This window comes from Triturus cristatus, chromosome 1_2 (genome assembly GCF_964204655.1).
Source record: "Triturus cristatus chromosome 1_2, aTriCri1.1, whole genome shotgun sequence".
In the NCBI taxonomy this organism is placed as follows: Eukaryota; Metazoa; Chordata; class Amphibia; order Caudata; family Salamandridae; genus Triturus; species Triturus cristatus.
Genome location: NC_140580.1, coordinates 829691948 through 829713104, shown reverse-complemented (window position 1 = coordinate 829713104; position 21157 = coordinate 829691948). Strand labels below are relative to the sequence as shown.

General features: G+C 47.7%; 1 protein-coding gene across 5 annotated transcripts in view; it reads left to right on the top strand.

Annotated features, from left to right (window-relative positions):
* Positions 1-21157, top strand: part of PLEKHG5 (pleckstrin homology and RhoGEF domain containing G5) — a 1098541-nt gene that overhangs the window by 618610 nt on the left and 458774 nt on the right. The window contains exon 1 of one of the 5 annotated variants that reach the window (XM_085608899.1): positions 12931-13897. The exons of the other annotated variants lie outside the window; for them this stretch is intronic. The gene's annotated coding sequence lies outside the window, so the exon portion shown is untranslated. Of the gene's footprint in view, positions 1-12930; positions 13898-21157 lie in introns of those variants that run through there. 5 annotated transcript variants of the gene reach the window in all.

The following is a 21157-nucleotide window of genomic DNA, read 5'->3' as shown; positions in this document are numbered from 1 at the left end:
AAGAAAGAAGTAACAGAGGTGCAGCAAGAGACAAGAGAAGTTCAGAAAGAGGCAGCAGAGCTGCAGAAACAGGCAGAAGAGGTGCAGAAAGAGGGAACGGGTGCAGAAAGAGAGAAGAGGGGTGCCGAAGGAAGCAAGAGAGGTGCAGAAAGAAGCAAGTGCAGTAAAAAAAAACAGGTGCATAAAGAGGCAAGAGTAGTTCAGAAAGAGGCAGCAGAGGTGCAGAAACAATGAAAAGAGATGCAGAGAGGCTAGAGGGCTGCAGAAAGAGGCTTGAGGGGTGCAGAAAGAGGCAAGTGGGGTGCAGAAACAAGCAAGAGAGGTGTAGAAAGAGGCAAGAGAAGTGTAGAAAGAGGCAAGAGAAGTGTAGAAAGAGGCAAGAGAAGTGTAGAAAGAGGCAAGAGAAGTGTAGAAAGAGGCAAGAGAAGTGCAGAAAGAAACAACAGAGGTGCAGAAAGAACCAACAGAGGTGCAGAATGAGGCAAGAGGGGTGCAGAAAGAGGCAAGAGTAGTGCAGAAAAAGGCAGAAGAGGTGCAGAAAGAAGGAACAGGGGTGCAGAAAGAGAGAAGAGGGTTGCCGAATGAGGCAAGAGGAGTGCAGAAAGAGGCAAGTGAAGTTCAAACAAAGCAAAAGAGGTGCAGAAAGAACCAACAGATGTGCAAAAAGAGGCAAGAGGGGTGCAGAAAGAGTTAGGAGAGGTGTACAAAGGCAAGAGGGGTAAAGAAAGGGGTAGGAGAGGTGCAGAAAGAGGGAAGAGGGTGCAGAAAGCAGCAAGAGGGGTGCAGAAGGAGGCAAGAGAAGTGCAGAAAGAGGCAAGAGAAGTGCAGAAAGAGGCAGCAGAGGTGCAGAAACAGGCAGAAAAGGTGCAGAAAGAGTGAACGGGTTACAGATAGAGAGAAGAGAGGTGCCGAAAGAGGCAAGAGGGTTGCAGACATTTACAAGAGAGGTGCAGAAAGAAGCAAGCGCAATGCAGTAAGAAACAACAGAGGTACGAAAGGAGGCAAGAGGGGTGCAGAAAGACGCAAGAGCAGTGCAAAAAGAACCAAGAGACGTGCAGAAAAAGGGAAGACGGGTGCAGAAAGAGGCACGAGGGGTGCAGAAAGAAGCAACAGGAGGTGCTGATAGAGGTATCATGGGTGCAGAAAGAGTCAAGAGAAGTGCAGAAAGAAGCAACAGAGGTACAGAAAGAGGCAAGAGTGGTGCAGAAAGAGGGAAGAGACGTGTAGAAAGAGGCAAGAGAGTTGCACAAAGAGAGAAAAGGGATGCAGAAAGAGGCAACATGGGTGCAGAAAGAAGCAAGTGAGGTACAGGAAGAGGCAAGAGAGGCACAAAAGCAGGCAAGAGGAGTGCAGAAACAGGCAAGAGGAGTGCAGAAAGTGGCAAGAGAATTGCTGAAAGAAGCAACAGAGGTGTAGAAAGAAGCAAGAGAAGTGCAAAGAGAGAAAAGCAAGTGAGAGGCAAGAGAGGTGCAGAAAGAGGGAAGACGTGTGCAGAAAGACAACAGGCGTGCAGAAAGTAGCACCAAAGGTGCAGAAAGAAGCATGGGAAGTGCAGAATGAAGCAACAGGGGTGCAGGAAGAGGCAAGAGAAGTGCAGAAAGAAGCAACAGAGGTGCATAAGGAGGCAGGAAAACTGCAGAAACAGGCAAAAGTGGTGCAGAAAGAGGGAACAGGTGGGCAGACTGAGGCAAGAGCGGTGCAAACATAGGAAAGAGGGGTGCAGAAAAAGGCAAGAGGGATGCAGAAATTTGGAACAGAGGTGCAGAAAGAAGCAAAAGCAGTGCAGAAAAAACCAACAGAGGTACAGAAAGAGGCTAGAGGAATACAGAAAGAGGCAAGTGCAGTTCAAATGAAGCAAAAGAGGTGCAGAAAGAACCAACAGATGTGCAAAAAGAGGCAAGAGGGGTGCAGAAAGGTGAGGAGAGGGGCACAAAGGCAAGAGGGGCAAAGAAATAGGCAGGAGGGGTACAGAAAGAGGGAAGAGGGATGCAGAAAGAGAGAAGATGGGTACGGAAAGAGGCAAGAGAAGTGCAGAAAGAGGCAAAAGAGGTGCAGAAAGAGGCAAGAGAAGTTCAGAAAGAGGCAGCTGAGGTGCAGAAACAGGCAGAAGAGGTGCAGAAAGAGGGAACAGCGGTGCAGAAAGAGAGAAGAGGGGTGCCGAAAGAAGCAAGAGGGGTGCAGAAGGAAGCAAGAGCAGTGCAGTAAGAAACAACAGAAGTACAGATGGAGTCAAGAGGGGTGTAGAAAGACAACAGAGGTACAGAAAGAGGAAAGAGTGGTGCAGAAAGAGGGAAGAGAGGTGTAGAAAGGGGCAAGAGAGTTGCACAAAGAGGGAAGAGGGGTGCAGAAACAGGCAAAAAGGGTGCAGAAAGAAGCAAGTGAGGTGAAGAAAAAGGCAAGAGAGGTGCAGAAAGAAACAAGAGAGTTGCAGAAACAGGCAAAAGGGGTGCAGAAACAGGGAAAAGGTGGGTGGAAAGAAGCAACAGATGTGCAGAAAGAGGGAAGAGGGTTGCAGAAAGGTGAGGGGGTGCAGAAAGAGGCAAGAGGGGTGCAGAAAGAAACAACAGGTACAGAAAGAGGCAAGAGAAGTGTAGAAAGAGGCAAGAGAGGTGCAGAAACAGGCAGAAGAGGTGCAGAAAGAGGGAACAGGTGTGCAGAAAGAGACAAGAAGGGTACCGGAAGAAGCAGGTGAGGTGCGGAAAGTCACCAGAGGTGCAGAAAGAGGCAAGAGAGGTGCAGAAAGAGGCAAGAGAGGTACAGAAAGTGGAAGAGATGAGCAGAAAGAGGCAAAAGAAGTGCAGAAATAAAAGAAAGTTGCAGAAAGAAGCAACAGAAATGCAGAAAGTGGCAAGAGAGGTGAAGAAAGAAGGAAGAGTGGTTTGCACACCATTAGTACCAATTTAACACCCACATTTAGCAATAAGTAACAGGTGACCATTCTAGGTTTGCAAAGGGCCTTCCACCACGCTCTAACACATGTTGCTGCATTTTTGGTAACGTTTGAGCCGTTTGAGCGGTAAACTACCATTACCTTGCGGGCACTACTACGAAGTACCATTATTGCACACTTTTTCTACGTATGATTTTACTTACCATGTTGTTACTTTGTATTTACCGTTACTTCGCAAGTGAATTACTTTGCAGACTATCAACATCGTTGTTTGGAAAAGGAGGCGCTTCCGTTTCCAAACAATGACATGCACCACTGATGACGCATTAAGCAGGAGAAGAGAGGAATCACAACTGAAGGGAAAGAGAGGGACCACGAGGAGAGAGAGGTAAGTGGGCCTGTGTAGTTTTTAGGGTCGTGCCGGGTAGTCTTTTAGGTTGTAGTGTTTTGTTTGTGTAGTGTAGAGTAGTGCGTTTAGGGTAATGTCGGGGGTCGTGAAGGGTAGTGTTTGGGAGTTGGGACAGGACTGGGGGTCGGGGGAGGGATGTGCAGGGGGTAGTGTTTAAGGGTAGTGTTGTGGTGTATGTGTAGTGTAGGGTAGTGTTTTAGTGAAGTGTAGGGGAGGCGTGCAGGGTAGTGTTTGAGTGTAGGGAGCGGACTGTGGGAAGGGGGAGGGACTTGCAGGGGATAGTGATTTAGGGTTTAGGGTAGTGCTTGGTGTTTGTGTAGTGTAGGGTAGTGTAATAGGGTTTAGGGTAGTGTCGGATGGGTCGTGTAGGGTAGTGTTGGAGTGTAGGGACAGGAGTGGGGGAAGGGGAAAGGTCGTGCAGGGGGTAGTGTTTAAGGGTTCAGGGTAGTGATGTGATGTTTGTGTAGTGTAGGGTAGAGTTTTAGGGTTTAGGGTAGTGTCTGGGGGTCATGCAGTGTAGTGTAAGAGTGTAGGGACAGGACTGGGGAAGGGGGAAGGACGGTTAGGGGGTAGTGTTTTAGGGTTTAGGGTAGTGTAGAGGTGTTTGAGTAGTGTAGTGTTTTGATTGGTAAATGTGAATGTGTTGAAAAAGTGAAATGACTCACCCAGCAAAAGCCATATTAAATGTATTTAAAGCATGTCGGACATATTAAAAATGATCAATGATTACGTGACTTTTAAAAAAAATTAAAAGGGTTTTTAATTATATTTGCGATACTCCCCCAGCCAAGAACCCTACTTCCTGTCATCCCGTCACGGGGATAGGATAGTATTAGAAATATATTTTACATACTAAGTGAAATAAAAGAATTGTAATGGTTTCATGCGGAGAAAACGCATTTAAAGTACATTTCCATGCAGTTGCAATGTAAATTAATGCGCAGTTTAAACTTGCGAAGTAATGGTCATTGCGAAGTAAAAACATTGTAGTAATGACATGCGTACTAATGGCTTGCGAAGTAACGTCATATATTCGTTTGAGCTAGAAACAAGGCTTATTTTCATTCAAATCTGCAGATTAGGCAACAGATGATGGAGTATGTGGCTAATGCGGAAAATGTATCAAGTGGCCCTGCTCATACCTCTGACTAGGTTCAGAAGTGCTCCTCAGCGATTCCTTCTTTTTTTGTCTCATTGAGTTCATAATTTAGCTTCTATGGAAATGAGGAAAACTAAACCTGAGGTTACCACTCCACAACAGACTACCATACCACATAATTACTCTCCTTAACACAAAATCCTACTCTACATAATTTCTATACACTAAATACCACATACTTTCTATCCACATAATTTCACTGCACAACATACCACATAATTCCACTACACACAAAGTACAATCACTCCACTCCACTCCAAAAAACATTAGTAACATTTTTTTAGATTTACAACCCCAATAGCTCTAACTCTTGCAAATGCAAGACCTACTACATTACAAATGCTTCTTTAACTGGTAGTCACGTTTGCAGAGTGGGGGAGAAAGGGGGCTGGGCCTCCAACTAGTGCTCAGGAATTCCGTTGCGTGCGTAGGACTAACAGGAAGTACCAGGAGGGCTACTTGGTCGCGAACGTCCCTCGGGAGTAAAGTGGACTTCATCCCCCAACCAGTACTGTTCCAGGAAGTGCATTTGCAGAGTGGTGAAGAAAGGTGGAACCTTGGGGGCCAACTACCCCTCCTATTACCTCCAGTAAGTCCCACACAGCAGGATTGCTAAGTTCTCATAGCAGGCCACGCCCTTTTTTCCCATCACTCTGCAAACGCACTTCCTGGCGCCCACTTAGATGAGGATTAAAGTCCCCTTCACTGCGGGGGGTCCTTAGGGGCCAACTAGCCTACCTGATACCTCCAGCATGCCCCAGATAGTGGGATTCCTGTAAGGTGGACACACACCCTTTTTCCACCACTCTGCAAAGGCGCCTCCTGGTGCGTTCTGGCTTGGGGGTTTAAGTCCACTTGAATCCTGAGGGTCCCTAGGGGTCAACTAGCCCACCAGGCACCTCCAGTAAGCCCCACACAGCTGGATTGCTGAGAGTGGTCCAAGGCAATGCCCCCTTTTTACACCACTCTGCAAAAGCGCCTCCTGGCGCACTGCTGGTGTGGCAATGAGATCCTCTTGTGTCCCGAGGACCTCAGGACTAAAGTGGACTTCATCCCCCAATTGTTTAAAGCCCCTGGGGGGTGGTGGTCTCCCGGGTGGGTCTGTTGCCCCATATTTAAATAATTAGTGCCCCGGGGAGGTGGTGGTCCGCGGGGCAGTGGGGGGGGGGCCGGACCCCCTCCCACATTTACAATAAACAATTGAAGCCCTGGGGAGGTGGCAGTCCCGAGGCTGTGGGGGGGGGGGGCCACACCATGCCATGATCAATTTCCCGGATAGGTCCGGGGCAGTGTGGGGAGGGACAGGAGCCCCCGCCAGTTTATAATTTCAATTTAAGCCCCAGGGAGGTGGCACGTGAGGCCCCCCTGCCCATAATAATCAATGTCTGGGGAGGTGGCAGTCCCAGGTGCAGTGTCAGGGGGGGCAGGAGCCCCCCCACATATTTTGTTTTCAAGCCCTGGGGAGGTGGCGGTTCCCGGGGCTGCGGGGAGGCTTCGTGCCCCGCGCATAATGGATGAAGCCCCGGGGAGGTGGCGGTCCCAGGGGCTGCGGGGGCCTCTGCTAATATATTAGACATTGCCCCCGGGACCTGGCCCACCCGGGGGCTTATAGAAAACACGCTTCATTGTTTTTTTTCCTCGGACGGATTCGGCGCACCCAGCTTTTTTTTCGCCTCGGGGGTCTTTGTAAGACCCTCTGTGCAGGCCTAGGGGATCAGGTTGTTTCTACCCTGCCCCTTTTCTTTCTTTTAATCTTTTTTTTTACTGTCTTGTGACTTGGTTTTACGGAGTCACAAGATGGCTGCCGACACTTCCTGGCTTGGAGTGTTGCCAGCCAATCAGAAGTCAGCTCGTGCTCGGGAGGGTTTGCGAATCCTCCTCTGTGCTCAGATATTGATATTTATTTTCTAAGTAACTACTGAACGGATTTACACCATTTAAAGCAAAGAGTGCACTCTGGACCAAGAGCTACCTCTCTGCCAAATTTGGTGTAATTCCGTTCAGCAATTCAGGCTGTAGCCGCGACAAACGTTCCTATGGAAATTAACATGGGGACAACACGTTTAGGTACCCCCCTTTTTTCCGGCCCCCGCTTGACGAATCACCCTGAAACGTTCAAGACGGAGCACCCCATTAGTTTTGAAAATTTCGTCAAACGGCACCAAAGATATTGGCAAATAAAAAAATGCATTTCCTATGGAAACTAGGTCCCAAGTATAACTACCTATTGGCGACCACCAGTAGGTGATATACACACCCACATAGATTTTTTTTCTTTTATTAATGATGTCGTACGGCTCTCTCCTATACAAACAACTTTAACTGCAACAGCCTTCGGACATATACTGCCAGGGTTGGCCGCAGAGGCAATACACCACATCTCCTTGGTACCCAACCCCCACTGAGCATCGTAAAAGTAATACGTCCTCTAATTAAAGTACCGTCCCCATTACAATTCCATTCCAGTCGTGAATGCCAGTCTTGTCAATGGTACCTTAACTGGAGCAATTCTTACTTTGTTTACTTTACTGTGTGACTTGCAATCACCCTGAAATCCCTTAGGTGGTTACAATCCTTGGGTGAAACACTTGTCAGCTGCACTTCAAGACAATAAAAGGGCCCTAACGTCTATTAATGTATTTCCAAGATCCCTCAGAAAGTGTTTGGTTCCAGTTTAAGAATGTCAATGCACATACACAACGGGGCATTGAGATCATTCTGAGAAGGAACTACAGAGCAACCGTTTAAGAGATTACCAAGCTGTTCCAAAATTTAGTTTCTGTAGACCCCATTCTTCAGATCCTCCATTATGGCTAACTATTTTCTTAGAGATTCATGAGCAAGAGCCATATGCGAACTCCTGATAATGTTTCCATAATTTGTAGGCTGGGAATATCGACAGAACAGAATATTGTTACAACAATAATGAGAGCCAAGAATATGGTAGTAGAGGTCAGCATAGCTCAACTAGAGAAGTGCCATTATCCTAACAAGATCATCTGAGAAAAATAGACGGAGGCCCATATGGAATTGCCTATGATGAAGCATGGCACGATAACGTTGGTGAGCCTTCTCTATCAGTTTTTCCCCCGATTATCTGGTTAGGATAATGGTACTCCTCTAGTTGAGATAGGGTGACCATGCAAGATATTGTGTTTTTGGCTTTCAGGATGTTCTACATATGTTCTGTGGTTTGCAATAAGCAGATGTGAACATGTTATAGAGTCTGGACAGGGTCCTTGATTGTAGTATTGTATTCTGTTTTATAACTGCTCAGAATATAGTCAGTGCTGTCCCTGAAGATTGTCAGTCTCATAGTGAGAGTACTGACTCATTGTACCATTTCGGAATTTGTTTACTTTTTATGTGTTTTCCATTCCGATTGAACTGTTTACATTGTAAATATATTTTATAAATAAATCAATATATATACATACATATGCACACACAAATATATGTGTGTGTTTATATTAAAACTGATGCATACACACAAGCCTTGGCTGAGGATTTATACTTTACCGGAGCTATGGTTAATGTGTTACACTGTACATTAACTCATCCCACACCTTCTCCTTAGTTAGGTCTTGGATTGCTTGCTCATGTTGTAGGAAAGTAGGAATTGCTGGTATCATTATGTTTTATTGACTAGTCTGACTGGGATCCTGCTAATCAGGACCCCAGTCTCTGTGCTTCTTCCTTAAATTGGACATGGCGAGTACTTAATGTACACTCCAAATTGGCTACTGGTGTACCCTTATATGTCCCTAGTATATGGTACTAAGGTACCCAGGACACAGGGTACACCAGGGGTCTCCCATGGGCTGAAGCATGTATTATGCCACCCATGTGTGAACACTCAATGGTGTCTACAGGCCTGCCAATGCAGCCTGTGTAAGCTGGTGCTAGCGCCATTTATAATAGATACGTTTCCTTATATCTGAGATCACTGCACTTAAAACCTATGAGTCACCCCTAAGGCAGGTCTATCAATCAAGAAGGCAGGATGCTCGGTTCTAAGTGTGAGGGTGCAACTGCCTGAGCAGGATGCCCCTACAACCTTCGGAGTCCATTCTCGCGGTTTGTAAGTGCATCAGCCATCAAGATACATAGAGTGGCCATGCGTCATTACGCAATGGCTATCTCTAAACTGACTGTGACTAACCCTGTCTTGTTTGGTGATAAAAATGTTGGAACAGGGTGGCAGGTATGATTCCGTGCACTGTAAAGCTCCTCTGGGAGGCCCTAAGCGCTCCCGGTACCAGTCTCCTAGACCTGGACAGCAAGCTATGGCTGCTACAGACCAGAGACATCATTCTGCCCTCTTGCTGCTGAGCCAAGCTTGAGCAGGGGGAGGCAGGACAATAGGTTTCCTGTCACAGGGAGGTGTGACCACCTCCCAGATATGATATAGTGTATTGGGACAGGGTGGGGGTGCTTGCCAGCGCCACTAGATAGCTTTGAAGGGCACATTTGGTGCCATACTTGCATTCTCCAGTTGAAACCAGTTCAGGGAGCCGTTGGCTCCTGCTCTGGTGCGAACCTGGACAAAGGCCATGAGAGTATCCTCCCCCACTGTCCGGCCCCTCCTCTAGGAGGGACCCCGAATCATCCCAACCCTTTCTTTAGGGTACTTAGGGCTTACCTGTGGGTGGGTCCCTAGATTCATTGTGGGACAAGATTCAGATTAGAAAACACTTCATCTTCAACCATCTGGGCACTTTGGACTTCGCTGGACTTTGCTTTGGGAACCGAGACTGCAACTGGGAAGACCCCTGCTGCTCCTGGTCTAGTTGTCCTGCCAGCCTTCTGCCACGTCTGTGCTCCATACAGGTTCTTCACAAGGCCTGTGGACATCCAAGACAATCGAAGGAGTCTCCCTTAGAGTGAAGGAGTCACTACCCTGCATCTGCAGGCACCGCAACGAAGCTGACTGGTCTGCTGATCCTGGGCTCCCACGGACTCCGAAAGGCTCAGCAAAACAGGTGGTGGCTCTGCAACTCCCTCGAGGCCTGCACTGTCTTCTCATCGAGTTTGAAGCCAGTATTCCTCGTCCGAACCGATGGACCAGAACCCCTGTGCACTACGTCGACTTACCGTTGCCAAGGCTTGTTGACTCTCTCCTCCAGAGATCTTCGGGCTCCATGAAGCTCTAGCCTCATGCATCTACTGTTGCCAAGATCTAAGTCCTCACCGCATCCTCTGCACCGCGGGCCTTCATCATAGTTGAGCTGCTCGAGGTCCTCTTGCGACTCCTATGCCTCGGCCTGTGGGACCTCTTGAGGGTCTTCTCCGGGTCTAGTGGGCTCCCCTGCTTGCTCTGGCCTGCTCTGACTTACCTGCTCCTGGTGAGTCACTTGGACCTTGCTGGTCCCTGCACTGCACCTTTTGCTACAACTACGTTTATTGCCGTTGCCAAGGATTGTTGGTGCCTCTACCAGACACTGACCCCTTGGCTCTTGACATCCGACGCGGGACAGCTCGTGAACGGCTCCTGGTCTTCCACAGCGTGGCCTGGTCCGCACAGCTGCAACTTCAAGGGCACCATCAACTCTCCTGCATCTACCGACATCGTGGACATTCTTCTTCTGTACTTCCTGGTCACTCCTGAGTGGCATAGACTCTGTCCCCTCTGCTTACAAGTTCCTCTCATCTTGAATCCACCTTTGTGTTCCACCACACTCTTTAGTCTTCTTTGCCAGCGGCATCTTTACTGAAGTCCTCCATTGTGGTCAATGGCGGTTTCTGACATCACTTTGCACCTATGCACCCGCTTCCCTGGTGTAGGTATCCTGCTTCCTGGATTAATAACTGGTGGGGTGACTCTCCAACCTTCCATCTTTCACGTGGTTTCTTCAAGGTCCACTGGGAAGGGTCCTTCTTCTTTAAAACTGCAACAGCGACTTACCCATTGATTTACCTTGAGTACGCGGTCGTGTTCCCACTCTGCACACGACCTCCGTGGGGTTCCTAGATACTCACCTTGGGTGGTTTCTTGGTTCCCCGACTCTTCTATGTCTTCTGGGTCCAGTCTCGACTTGAGTCATAGTTCGCATTCCACTATTTTAGTATATGGTTTAGTCTCCCCCTGGAGACCACTGTGTATTTGTGCTACTTATGTGTTCTATTTCCAAAGTATTTGTGTATATTGTGTTTTTATCTCCGGGTAGGAGATATTGCAATGGGTTAGTGAGTGTTTCTAGTAAATACGTATTTGTATAACTACACTGTGTGGTTCTTTTCACTTAACCTATACCATTAGATTAAGTAATGGTGAAACAAGCTGCTTTACACTCCTTCTGGACTAAGCCTGAAGGCTGCGCTCCACAGCGACCACTTAGAGAGCTTTTTATGATAAAATCACCATAAGGGTTGTCTGGATTAGTGCAGGGTGCTTCACTTGAATAACTGTGCACTATATACTAAGCCAGCCTCTCAAACACATCTACCTGGAATCAAGAATGCTTACGTAACCAGTACTTTCTGTTGTGGACTGTGTACCTTGAGTGCAGATTGCAAGGTCCCCGAGCTCACTCTTAAGTATGGCGCTTCATAGCCTCTGTATTTACTCACTTCAGGGAGCCCAGCCTGCCGGCCTGCGACACTTGTTATACTCTCCACTTTTTAAGACTTTTCCTAATCAGGGGGTCTAATTGTGATTTTTTCTTAGAGCCTAAGCCCACTGAGCTGCCTTGAAAGAAAGCTACACCAGACTGGGCTAGCATCTATTGCTACTGCAGCCAATAATTTAATGGACCCAAAATGAGTAAACAGCAGTAGCCTTTGGTAAAGCCAATTTCATAAACTGAGGCTGAGTGGCACCTGACCGACTCAGGAACGAACCTGAGAACTGTACCTCAGCTGTCACGAGGGACAGGCACTTCCGGTATTCACCAGTGTGATCCATATGATCCACTCTAAGGCCCTCAATAAAAGTAGTCTGATTATTTCCAATGTATGTGGTACACCATGTTACTGTACATATCAGATTAATGAGTTTAGTGTTTTGTATTGTATCTGGTACATATAGAGATGCGATAAAACAAAATGCATCCCCTGTGTAATTCTGTTAAGTTAAACCTGTTGGATTTTAAAAGGAGAAAAGGGTCAGGAAATACAGAGATATGCAGATTTTGAAGCTTTAAGCACCAAGATGTGCATGCGACATGCATTTCATTTGCACAGCTTGCGATAGGCCTCGGTGTTGGATTTTATCAGCCGTGATCATTATTGCATCTAAAACTGGGCCTCTCCTTAAGACGGCTTAAGCCTGTTTTAAGTGCACTCGTCAACAGAAGTACCTCTGAGTGGACATCCATACTGAACACCTGCAATAATTCTTATGTTATTTTGTAACTGGACCTAAAATCCATGTGAATTTTCTAGAGTAAGCCTAAACCACTATACTGCATCTACCACCAATTTACTGTGGATGGAGTCAATGAAACGAAGGGCACTGGCTCACTTGGCAAGTTGCAGCATTCAGTGACCTGAAAGTCCAGTGCTTAATTTGTTAAAACAATAAGTGTCAGGGCTCTCGACAGGAGGGCACTGCAGTTTGCACCACACATTGCCCCTGCCATGCTGCCAATAATAGTAACACAAGTAGGAACCATTACACAACCACGTGTGACAATTCGGATTAGTTCAGGCCTCCAACGCTATAAGAATGGCTTGGGCGGCAGCAATAACCACTGTTAATGTATATTGAATTAGTAATTAACTCTTGTTGTCATCTCTAAATTAGCCAGAAAGCGCCACCTTATGGCAGACTGTCACAAGTGGTGGTGTTAACATTTGACTGCGGTGCCGAGCACCAGAAACCACCGGCTCAAGTTAAGCTCTGCGACAGACTCAACCAAGGTCCCCGCGCAGTAGCCCCAATCTGCCCTAGGTCGTGGGGGAAAAGCGAAGCTAGAGTCCACTGACATATCAACCAGGTCAGCCACTTGCAGGTCACAAGTTTATTCCCTGAAGGGGCAAACTTACATTGTTCCTTCTGATGTTGATAAACTGAGTACCATCGAATCAGGTAATAATTTTTCAGGCATTTCAATGAAATTCCATTTTTTCAGTGCTTCTTAAATACTCACTACCCCATACAGGTACCACCAACACAGAATACCATCAGAAATGTACTGGTGGTAATCACGTGGAAATTACTGTTCAGTGCCACCAAAAATTATGGGGTAAAAAATGAGAAAACAAACTGCGAGTCCTGGAAAATACCGATTTTAAAGGTTGATAAAAAAATATGAATTAGAAAAAAAACGTGCTCATTGTTGTCCTCCCAGGCAGCTCTTGCCTGCACACACCTTGGGCCCCGGAAACCCGATAGGCAGGCAGGTGTCAGTGAGCCCGTCCGCCCGGGAGGAGCCGCATCTTGGAAGAGCCCCGGGGCTTAGGTTCCAGCCGTGCGCGTGTGATGACAGGGCTAGGGGTGGGAGGAGGAGCAGCGTCCGGGCAAGGGGGCATTGGCGCTGTACACCGGCACAGAGGCAGCAGGCCGAAGCAGCCTTAGCGCTGCATACCGGCACAGAGGCAGGCAGGAGAGCCTCGGCGCTGCACACCGGCACAGAAGCAGTCAGAGCAAGCCTCGGCGCTGCACACAGGCACAGAAGCAGTCAGAGCAAGCCTCGGCGCTGCACACAGGCACAGAAGCAGTCAGAGCAAGCCTCGGCGCTGCACACAGGCAGAGTGAGCCTCAGCGCTGCACAGGGGCAGTCAGGAGGAGCCTCGGTGCTGCACACCGGTAGAGGGAGACTCCGCGTTGTACACCGGTAAAGAGACAGGGGCTCCGCCGCCGAGGGGTGCTCTTGCAGCCGCAGAGGGGTGCAATGAGAGCAGAGTGCAGTGACTTGAACGAACACTGTAGCGCCGAGCAGAGGACACCAGTATCCACGTACTCAGAGCAGCGAGGTGCAAGAGCAGAACAAGCAGCAATGAGAGCACACTGCCAGACTTCTCCCAGAGCAGAGTAAGGCGCAGTGGGGAAAAAGCGTGTGCAGCGCCGAGCCCGCAGAGCAGCAGCGGAGTGCAGACTTTTTGAACTCCTAACGGCGCTGGTCTATCCGAGTGCCTATGGAGCTGAGTGACTGCACAGCGAGTGCACTGCCCTCTCGGAGCGCCACGCAGCACTGAAGCGTGCTAGAGCCTACGGCGGCAGAGTGCAGTGGATTGCATGAGCTCCGAGCCCTGCGGTCAGAACGAGCATCCGCCGGGACTGGCGGCTGGTGCTGCCGCGCGCCTCTTGCTCCCCCGGGCGGCAACGCCGTGCCCCACCTGCCTCGTCAGCGCGGCGGCGGGCGGGCGGGCTGGACGCGCTCCGCGCGGATGAATGAGTCAGCAGACGCGTCTCTGGGCGGCGCGGACAGCACTGGTGTCTTCCTGAGGAGGAAGCCCGGAGCAGCCGCTCGCCGCCGACTGTATTCCGTCCAGAGAGGTGAGTGCTGCACGGTGCGACTGAGCCCGTCTCGGCCATATTGGTGCCCGCCTGCGCGGCGGATGGATAATTGCATCCATGTGGTCCAGAGGAGGACTGTCCTGTCTGTGAATGAGGAGAATTCCTGACAGGCCAGTGCCCCCGAAAAAGGCTAGCCTCACCTGAAATGCGCAGCCTCGCCATTGCTTTGAGAAACCTCCACATCGTTATTCGGGCACTCAGTTGCATGCAGCTTTAGAAGCTCAGTTGTGACTGTCTATTGGGAGTGTGGGTTTCTCTTGTCAGGGGGTAGTTAGTTCTTTACAAGTTCAATAGTTTTACCTGAACTGTGGGTTTTGATCCCAGACCCTTGCACTCCACATCTAGTCTGCATGGATGGGATGCTGTTTTCGGCTGTGAGGTTTGGAGATTGTGTTTGGCAGTGCATGCCCTCTAGTGAACATTATATCATGTTCTTTCATTTGCACGTTTCCTACTCACACGATATGTTTTATTTATTTTGCTATTTATGGTACGGTTACAGGATGCCACAAGTCCCGGTCTTCTATGTACAATTGCCCGTGTAACTAACCCTTTAGGTTTGCCAGGTTGATTCAATTGTGGACGAGAACCGCAACTCCAGTAATACACCAGACTGCTACACAACAATGCGTTGTGCTCTACTCGATACGGAGTCATTTGCTAACTCGGTACTACTCGCACCTCTCCCGTGGGCTGCCACATGTGTGATCCTCGCCCCACACCCAGCTTAGTTGATATTTAAGAATGCCGCCTCCATCACGTAGGTGAGCCCTAAAACAGATGAACTCTGTCTGTGATCATTGAACATCCATGAGTAGAGTCCGGCGGACGACCACATTTTAATTGCATTGGCTTGAGTATATTTTAGTGAGATGTGGCTTATTTCCTATAAAATATGTATGCTGGCAGCTTGAATTTGCGCCTTTAACCCGTGGTAAAGCTGGTTGCTTGTGTGCACGGGGGAGGGGTCTATTCAAACTTCTTGTCCTAAAATCAGGGAGATCTGTAGTGGTTGACTGAGTCAGTGGAAACCGTAACGTAGCGCTCCAACCTTAATGAACCATCCCTTGGCACTGAAGTGCGGTTGCCTCCCCTCCCCAATTGGAGATCTTTGAAATTCAACAGACCTTGGTCATCCACTGGAAAATATTAATGTTTCCATTTTGAAGGTACAGCTTGTAGGATTTTGCAATGTTGAAATAAATGTGAGATACTGTGCTACGGATCGAAGTTGAATTTTTTTTAATTCAAGTTTAATGATTGTAGTTTAGGTGAAGCCTCTTTCAAATTATCACCCTCAATCCTATCCCCTTTTGGAAATGTGTAGCAGTTCACACCCTTCCTCCCTTAGGAAGTTTTAGAATTCGTGAATACCTTTGTATTAGAGATATGTTAAGGTCGGGCCTTTTTACATCTGTATTTATTTATTTATTTATTTATTTATTCATTTGTAAAGCGCATGGTTATACCTATTGGTGTGTCCCCGCGCTGAATCAAGGAATCAATGTAATGTAATGGTTTTCTGCGTATTGTGTAAATATTGTATATTAATTTTGTTTAAAAAAAAATTTATGTAAATAAATACGGCCGGGGGTTTACGACCCCCTAATTCAAAATCTTCTCATGTTATTATCTTGATATTGATAAGGGAGGAGGGGGTCTAGGTAGTACCTGGCCATATGGAAATGTGTAGCAGTTCACACCGTTCCTCCCTTAGGAAGTTTTAGAGTTCACGAATATTTATTTTAAGAAAATAATTTGAATTTCACAAATACATTTCTTGACTGGTATCCATCCACTCTCCTCGCCCGAAGGACGTCTCTCTGCCCCCTCGCTCTCTCTAGCCTACCTGGGTGGTCTAGTAGTAGAGCTTGGAGACCTTCTCAAAGGCATTATGAAGTGAGTTAAGGAGCACTTAAGTCTTTGTGTACATTTAAATATATACAGCTGGGCTTCTTTTGGGATTGTGCCTTAAGCACACCAGTGAAGTTATACATTTTATCATACCATATAGACACCTTTCGGTTGCTTTGTTATTCTCTGCAGTGGCACCATATAGATGCATCAAATAAATAACATAACGTGTATTTGTAAAGCACACGTTCACCCTTGGGTATCTTGGCGCTCAATAACAGATGTTTATTGTTACCCAACTCAATGTACTCATTTTATCGACCGCAGATGGATGAAAGGCTGAGTGGACCCACCGGGATTTGAACCTGTGACCATGAGGTCGAACACAGGCACCTGCAGTGCACACATTAGTCCACTGAGCCACCAGACCCGGCTTTTTGAGTTTGCCGCAAGTACTTGATGATATACATATATATTTTGAGAAAATAGTAGCAGTTTTGTCGTTTGGGGTCGCGGCAATGGAAAATGTTTAATTGAATAGAGGCTGAGTGGAGTTACGGAATTCAGCAGCCACCTTAGGCTTGGAGATGAGGGCGTCTGCACAGTTGCCAGAGGACTCAGGTGCTGAACTGTGGCTATTTTCCAATGAACGTGATGGTATTGCGTGTTATCTCTTGGACAGCATAGGTGATGCATGGCACATGGAAGTGAATGGGCGTTGTCCACTGTTTGAAAGAATAACTTGGCATGAAGCGGGAATGCTGGCACCAGTCTGATCAGAAATATGACTGCCAGAATAAGCTGCCTCCTGAGTTTTTTGATATTATACTAAGTTTTGCAGTCGTTGCTTGGTTTCACGATAAACAGCTGATGGAGTCCTTATGGTTTCCCGTGTAGTCCTGTCTACGCAGGGTTCACAGACACACTGTGGAACCTTTTAATATCTGTTAAATGGCCTCTATGCCATAAGGGTGACTTTCAGACCATTTTGGTTTTTCAACAAATCTTCGCTCAGCATGCTGGTACTTGTGGGCCCCTTTGTTTTTGGTAAAAAGTGAAACTATAAACCCCACTGTTTTGGGTACTGTAGGCAGAAATTGCTAGGACTGGAAGAAGGTCGCCTGCATGACACTGCGATTAGCAGACAAAAGAAAAGCAAAGTAAGTGACTAACGCTGGTAAATACAAAATCTATTTGGATTTACAGTACTGCTACCACCTGCCAGTTTTTCTAGAGAGTATTGCATAGTACAGTGACCATTTTTTTTGTTTTGTGGGTCTAACTTAGAGACAGCTTTACACGTTTTGTTATCCTCATGTTTTCCGAAAGACTCATAAATACACACAGGGGCTTTAGGCCAGCCCTCTTCTTCCATTGGTCTGTTCAAGGGCCATTCACGTTCTGTTTTTGTCCTCCACAGCATAGGCCACAGGGTCGATTTACTTAAGTTATTTTGGTTGTACACATCTACCTTTTCAACTGGTTCAGTGCTTGTAGACCTGATTTTATTTATGCCTTCATTTCATGATTTTGAAATTAATTTTTGTCATTTATTATTTACTTTTCCACAAACATATGCACACCACCTTTAGACTTCAGACCTTTTTCTCATTACTTTTACACTTTTAATGCCTATTGCATATGTTTGGGAAAAAAAACATGGATCCTGGCCAAGGGAAGACCCTTTGGCTTTGCTAGTACTTGTTTAGGCAGTGGTACGCAAGGGAAGTCAAGCCAGTAATAACCAATTTGTTACATTCTGATGCTTGGGCATTTGATTCATCCATTTTATTTATAGGGCTGCAACTTCCAGAATACAAGGGAAAATAGGATTGGAAATGCTAATTGCGTCTCACTGGGGATAGATGCCATGGGCATTCTGTTTAGATGAGGCTATTGTGTGAAGGGACAGTTTTACTTACATTAGTCAACTGGTTCAGACCCATCGCAGATGAGGTGCACTGTCCCACGATGCACAGGAGCACAGCTTTAAGTTTGTGCATAGGCCGCAGATCGGGATAGTGCTCCCTATCGCAACAAATGGACTGCTCCCAGTGCCAGAGCTAACCTGTGCCTGCACTAGGAACAGCACATTAGTGAAAGGTGGACAACCTGTTCGAAGCAGCGGTCAACCTTCACTGCAGGCGGCAACCCAACCAGTGTTTCAGAGAAGGGATTCTTGTATTTTTTTAATGCTGTTGTGTGGAGAGTCATCGTCTTTTCGTTAAAAGCACTATAGTCGGGGCTGAAGGGAAGGAGGGTCTGGTGCTTTTATTGTAGCTATTGAAACAGCTCTACTTTCAGGTGTCCCATGTTTGTGCATCTTGTTTACTATTGAACTTCCCTGCAGCCTTCCCATCATGAAAAGGCGTAATTTGATTTGTCAGCATTTTAAATTGCAATAATTTTATTCAGTGAATTTAAAACACATTTGTGGACAAGGAAGGATACTCATCTGTGTTCCTCTCGGAAGATCATTTTTGTTATTTTCCAGCTTTCTCTTGCATGATCCTAGTGTGTGCATCAGTGTGCTGCAGTGAAGGGGTGCTTGTGCGTTCTTGTCCATCTGTAAATGTTTAAACTGTTATCTGGTTATGTTCATTTGAGTTGATCCAGCTTTCATCTTTCTTTCTCGCTTTAATTTTTTTTAATGCACATAACATTGAATCACCTTCTTTACTTACTCCTTAACATTTTTCCTGTCCTCCCCAGACTCTCCTTCACATACTTGGGGCTGCTTCTCCTAACTTTCTCTCCTCCACGTTCCATCCACTAACCTGCCCCGTTCCCTGCTTCTTGCCTCATCATGGTCCATTCTGGAACCAACCAAAATGTATTTTACTCTTTTGTTTGAGCTTGTTAAATAGTTTTTTTTCATCCAATTTCACTTCAGTTCATGCATGTCTTCTGTTGTTCCATGTACGGCACTTACACTCTTGGGTTAAGTGTTCTGTATAAGAATACACACACAAATGTATCTATTTCCTTGTAAGTCTCTCGGTGTGTTTGAAACCATTTCTGTTTACCCCCCTCTAGTGTATATCCTTCTGCCTACCTCTCTGTGTGTTCCTAAATATGTATCCCCAGGTCCTCACACCAGCTCCCCCTTGCTGCTAGGACATGAGTCCAGCCTCCTCCCTCCTCGGGCATTACAGCCTGATCAAGTTCTCAAAGGCACAGCAGTCTCCTAACTGTCTAGTGCCTAGCAAATGGGTTTGACTTGTGTTGTTGCGACCTTTTCTGCAGTTTTAGTCCTTCTCCTTGTTTTTTCGCCATCCCCTCTTCCTGCCACCCGCTTCCCACTGCCTGCCTCTCCAGCACCCCCCCCACCCCAGGACCAACTTAATGGAGGCCGCAGTGTGGCCCCATTGAGCAGGTCCTCGCACCAGCTCCCCCTTGCTGCTTGGACATGTGTCCAGTCTCTTCCTTCCATGGGCCCTTCAGCCTGCTCAAGTGTCTATGTGCACTGCAGTCTCCAAACTGTCTAGTGCCTAGCAAATGGGTTTGAATTGTGTTGTCGCCATCTTTTCTGAACTTTTACTACTTCTCCTCGCTTTTTTGCCATTCCCTCTTTCCGCAACCGGCTTTCCGCCGCCTGCCTCCCCACCATCCCTCCCCCTCCCAGGGCCTACTTAATGAGGCCACGGCAAAGCCACACCACCGGCATGCCACAGGCAATTCCGCCTGCACCCATCCGTGCCTAGACCGCACCCAATGCCAGGAACCCTGACCCCCGGACACCCACAGGGTGTCCACTGCAGATATCCAAGCCCTAAACCCCTGATGGACGAGCAGCTGCTGGGTTGCATATCCGCTGTACACAGCAGGACCATTCACGTACCACCGATGTCAGGTCATCTGCAACCTAGGACTGCCCGCCTTCGCAGAAACCCACGCCGCTCCCACCCCGCCGGCTGACACCATCCCGGAACCACTCTGATGCCTTCTGATCAACGCCAGATCCCTCTGCAAATATGCCATTGAAGTCTGGGACACCATCTTCACCATCGCCCCCGATGTGACCTTCATTACAGAGACATGGCTCAACCCTATTCGCCCTCCGACATTACTCTATTGACACCCAATGGCTACAAGATGAAACACTGGGACCGCACCAACAAACAAGGAGATGACATTGCTATCATCCACAAAGAATCAATCTGCTGCACCACCAAAGACAAAAGAATTTCCAACCCCACCCTGACAACAAAACAACCATCAAAGGCACGCTCGCCTACAGACCCCCAGGATCACAAACCAGCCTCTGCGACACCATCACAAACTTCATTGCCCCACTCGCTATCGAATCCAGGCACTACATCTTCCTCGGAGACCTCAACTTCCATCTGGACGACCCCACAAACACAAACTCTGCCAACATTTTGGAATAAATGTACAACATTGGCCTCACACAGTTGGTCACAGACTACACAGAGCAGGACACACTCTGGACCCTATCTTCACGTTCAGCAACAGAGTCACATTCAGCCATACCACGGAACTCACCTGAACTGACCACTCCATTGTCCACTTCACCATGGCAGGACCACCTCACACCAACCCCAACCCTCCCAATGCTTCCTTTCGCAGCTGGAGCAAAGTGACACCGATCCAATTGAGGGACATCCTCGGCACCACCAGCCCGACACTGCAACCAACCTGAAACAGGCAGTCAAGAACTTCAGCACCTGGCTCACCAACACCACCAACTGAGTTGCCCCAGTCAAACCGGCCAAATCTCGCAGATCCACCAAACAAACCGACTGGTATACTCCGGAACTTAGCACTATGAAACATAGCTGCAAACAACTAGAGGGAAGATGACGCACCAGCAGAGACGATACAGACCTAGGCACCTTCAAGTCAGCCCTCATCAAATACCAACAACAACAACTCAAAGATGCGAAAAAGGCTACCAATGCAGACTGCATCGAGGCCAGTGCCAACCACACCAAGGTACTCTTCACCATGGTCAGAGAGTGCTCCTTCCCACTAGCCACAGAGAACACGCTCCCTCCCTCACAAGAACTCTGTGACATTCTAGCAAGCCACTTCCACAAGAAGATATCCACCATCTACAAGAACTTTGACCACCAACCTTCTCGGCCTCCCCACGACTACGGAAGCCTTCCTGTCCAACTTCTCATCCCATTGGAACAACTCACCACAGCAGACATAAGGAACTTTATCCAGTCGGGAGCACCCATGACCCATGCCTCCACCTCCTCTTCAGCCTAGGGAGCGACGAGATCAACCACCAACTCGCCACCATCCCCAACACATCCATCGCCACAGCCACCTTTCCCGACGCATGGAAACACACGAAGGTCAGACCTATGCTCAATAAACCCTCCGCAGACCCCAGCGATCTCCAGAACTACTGCC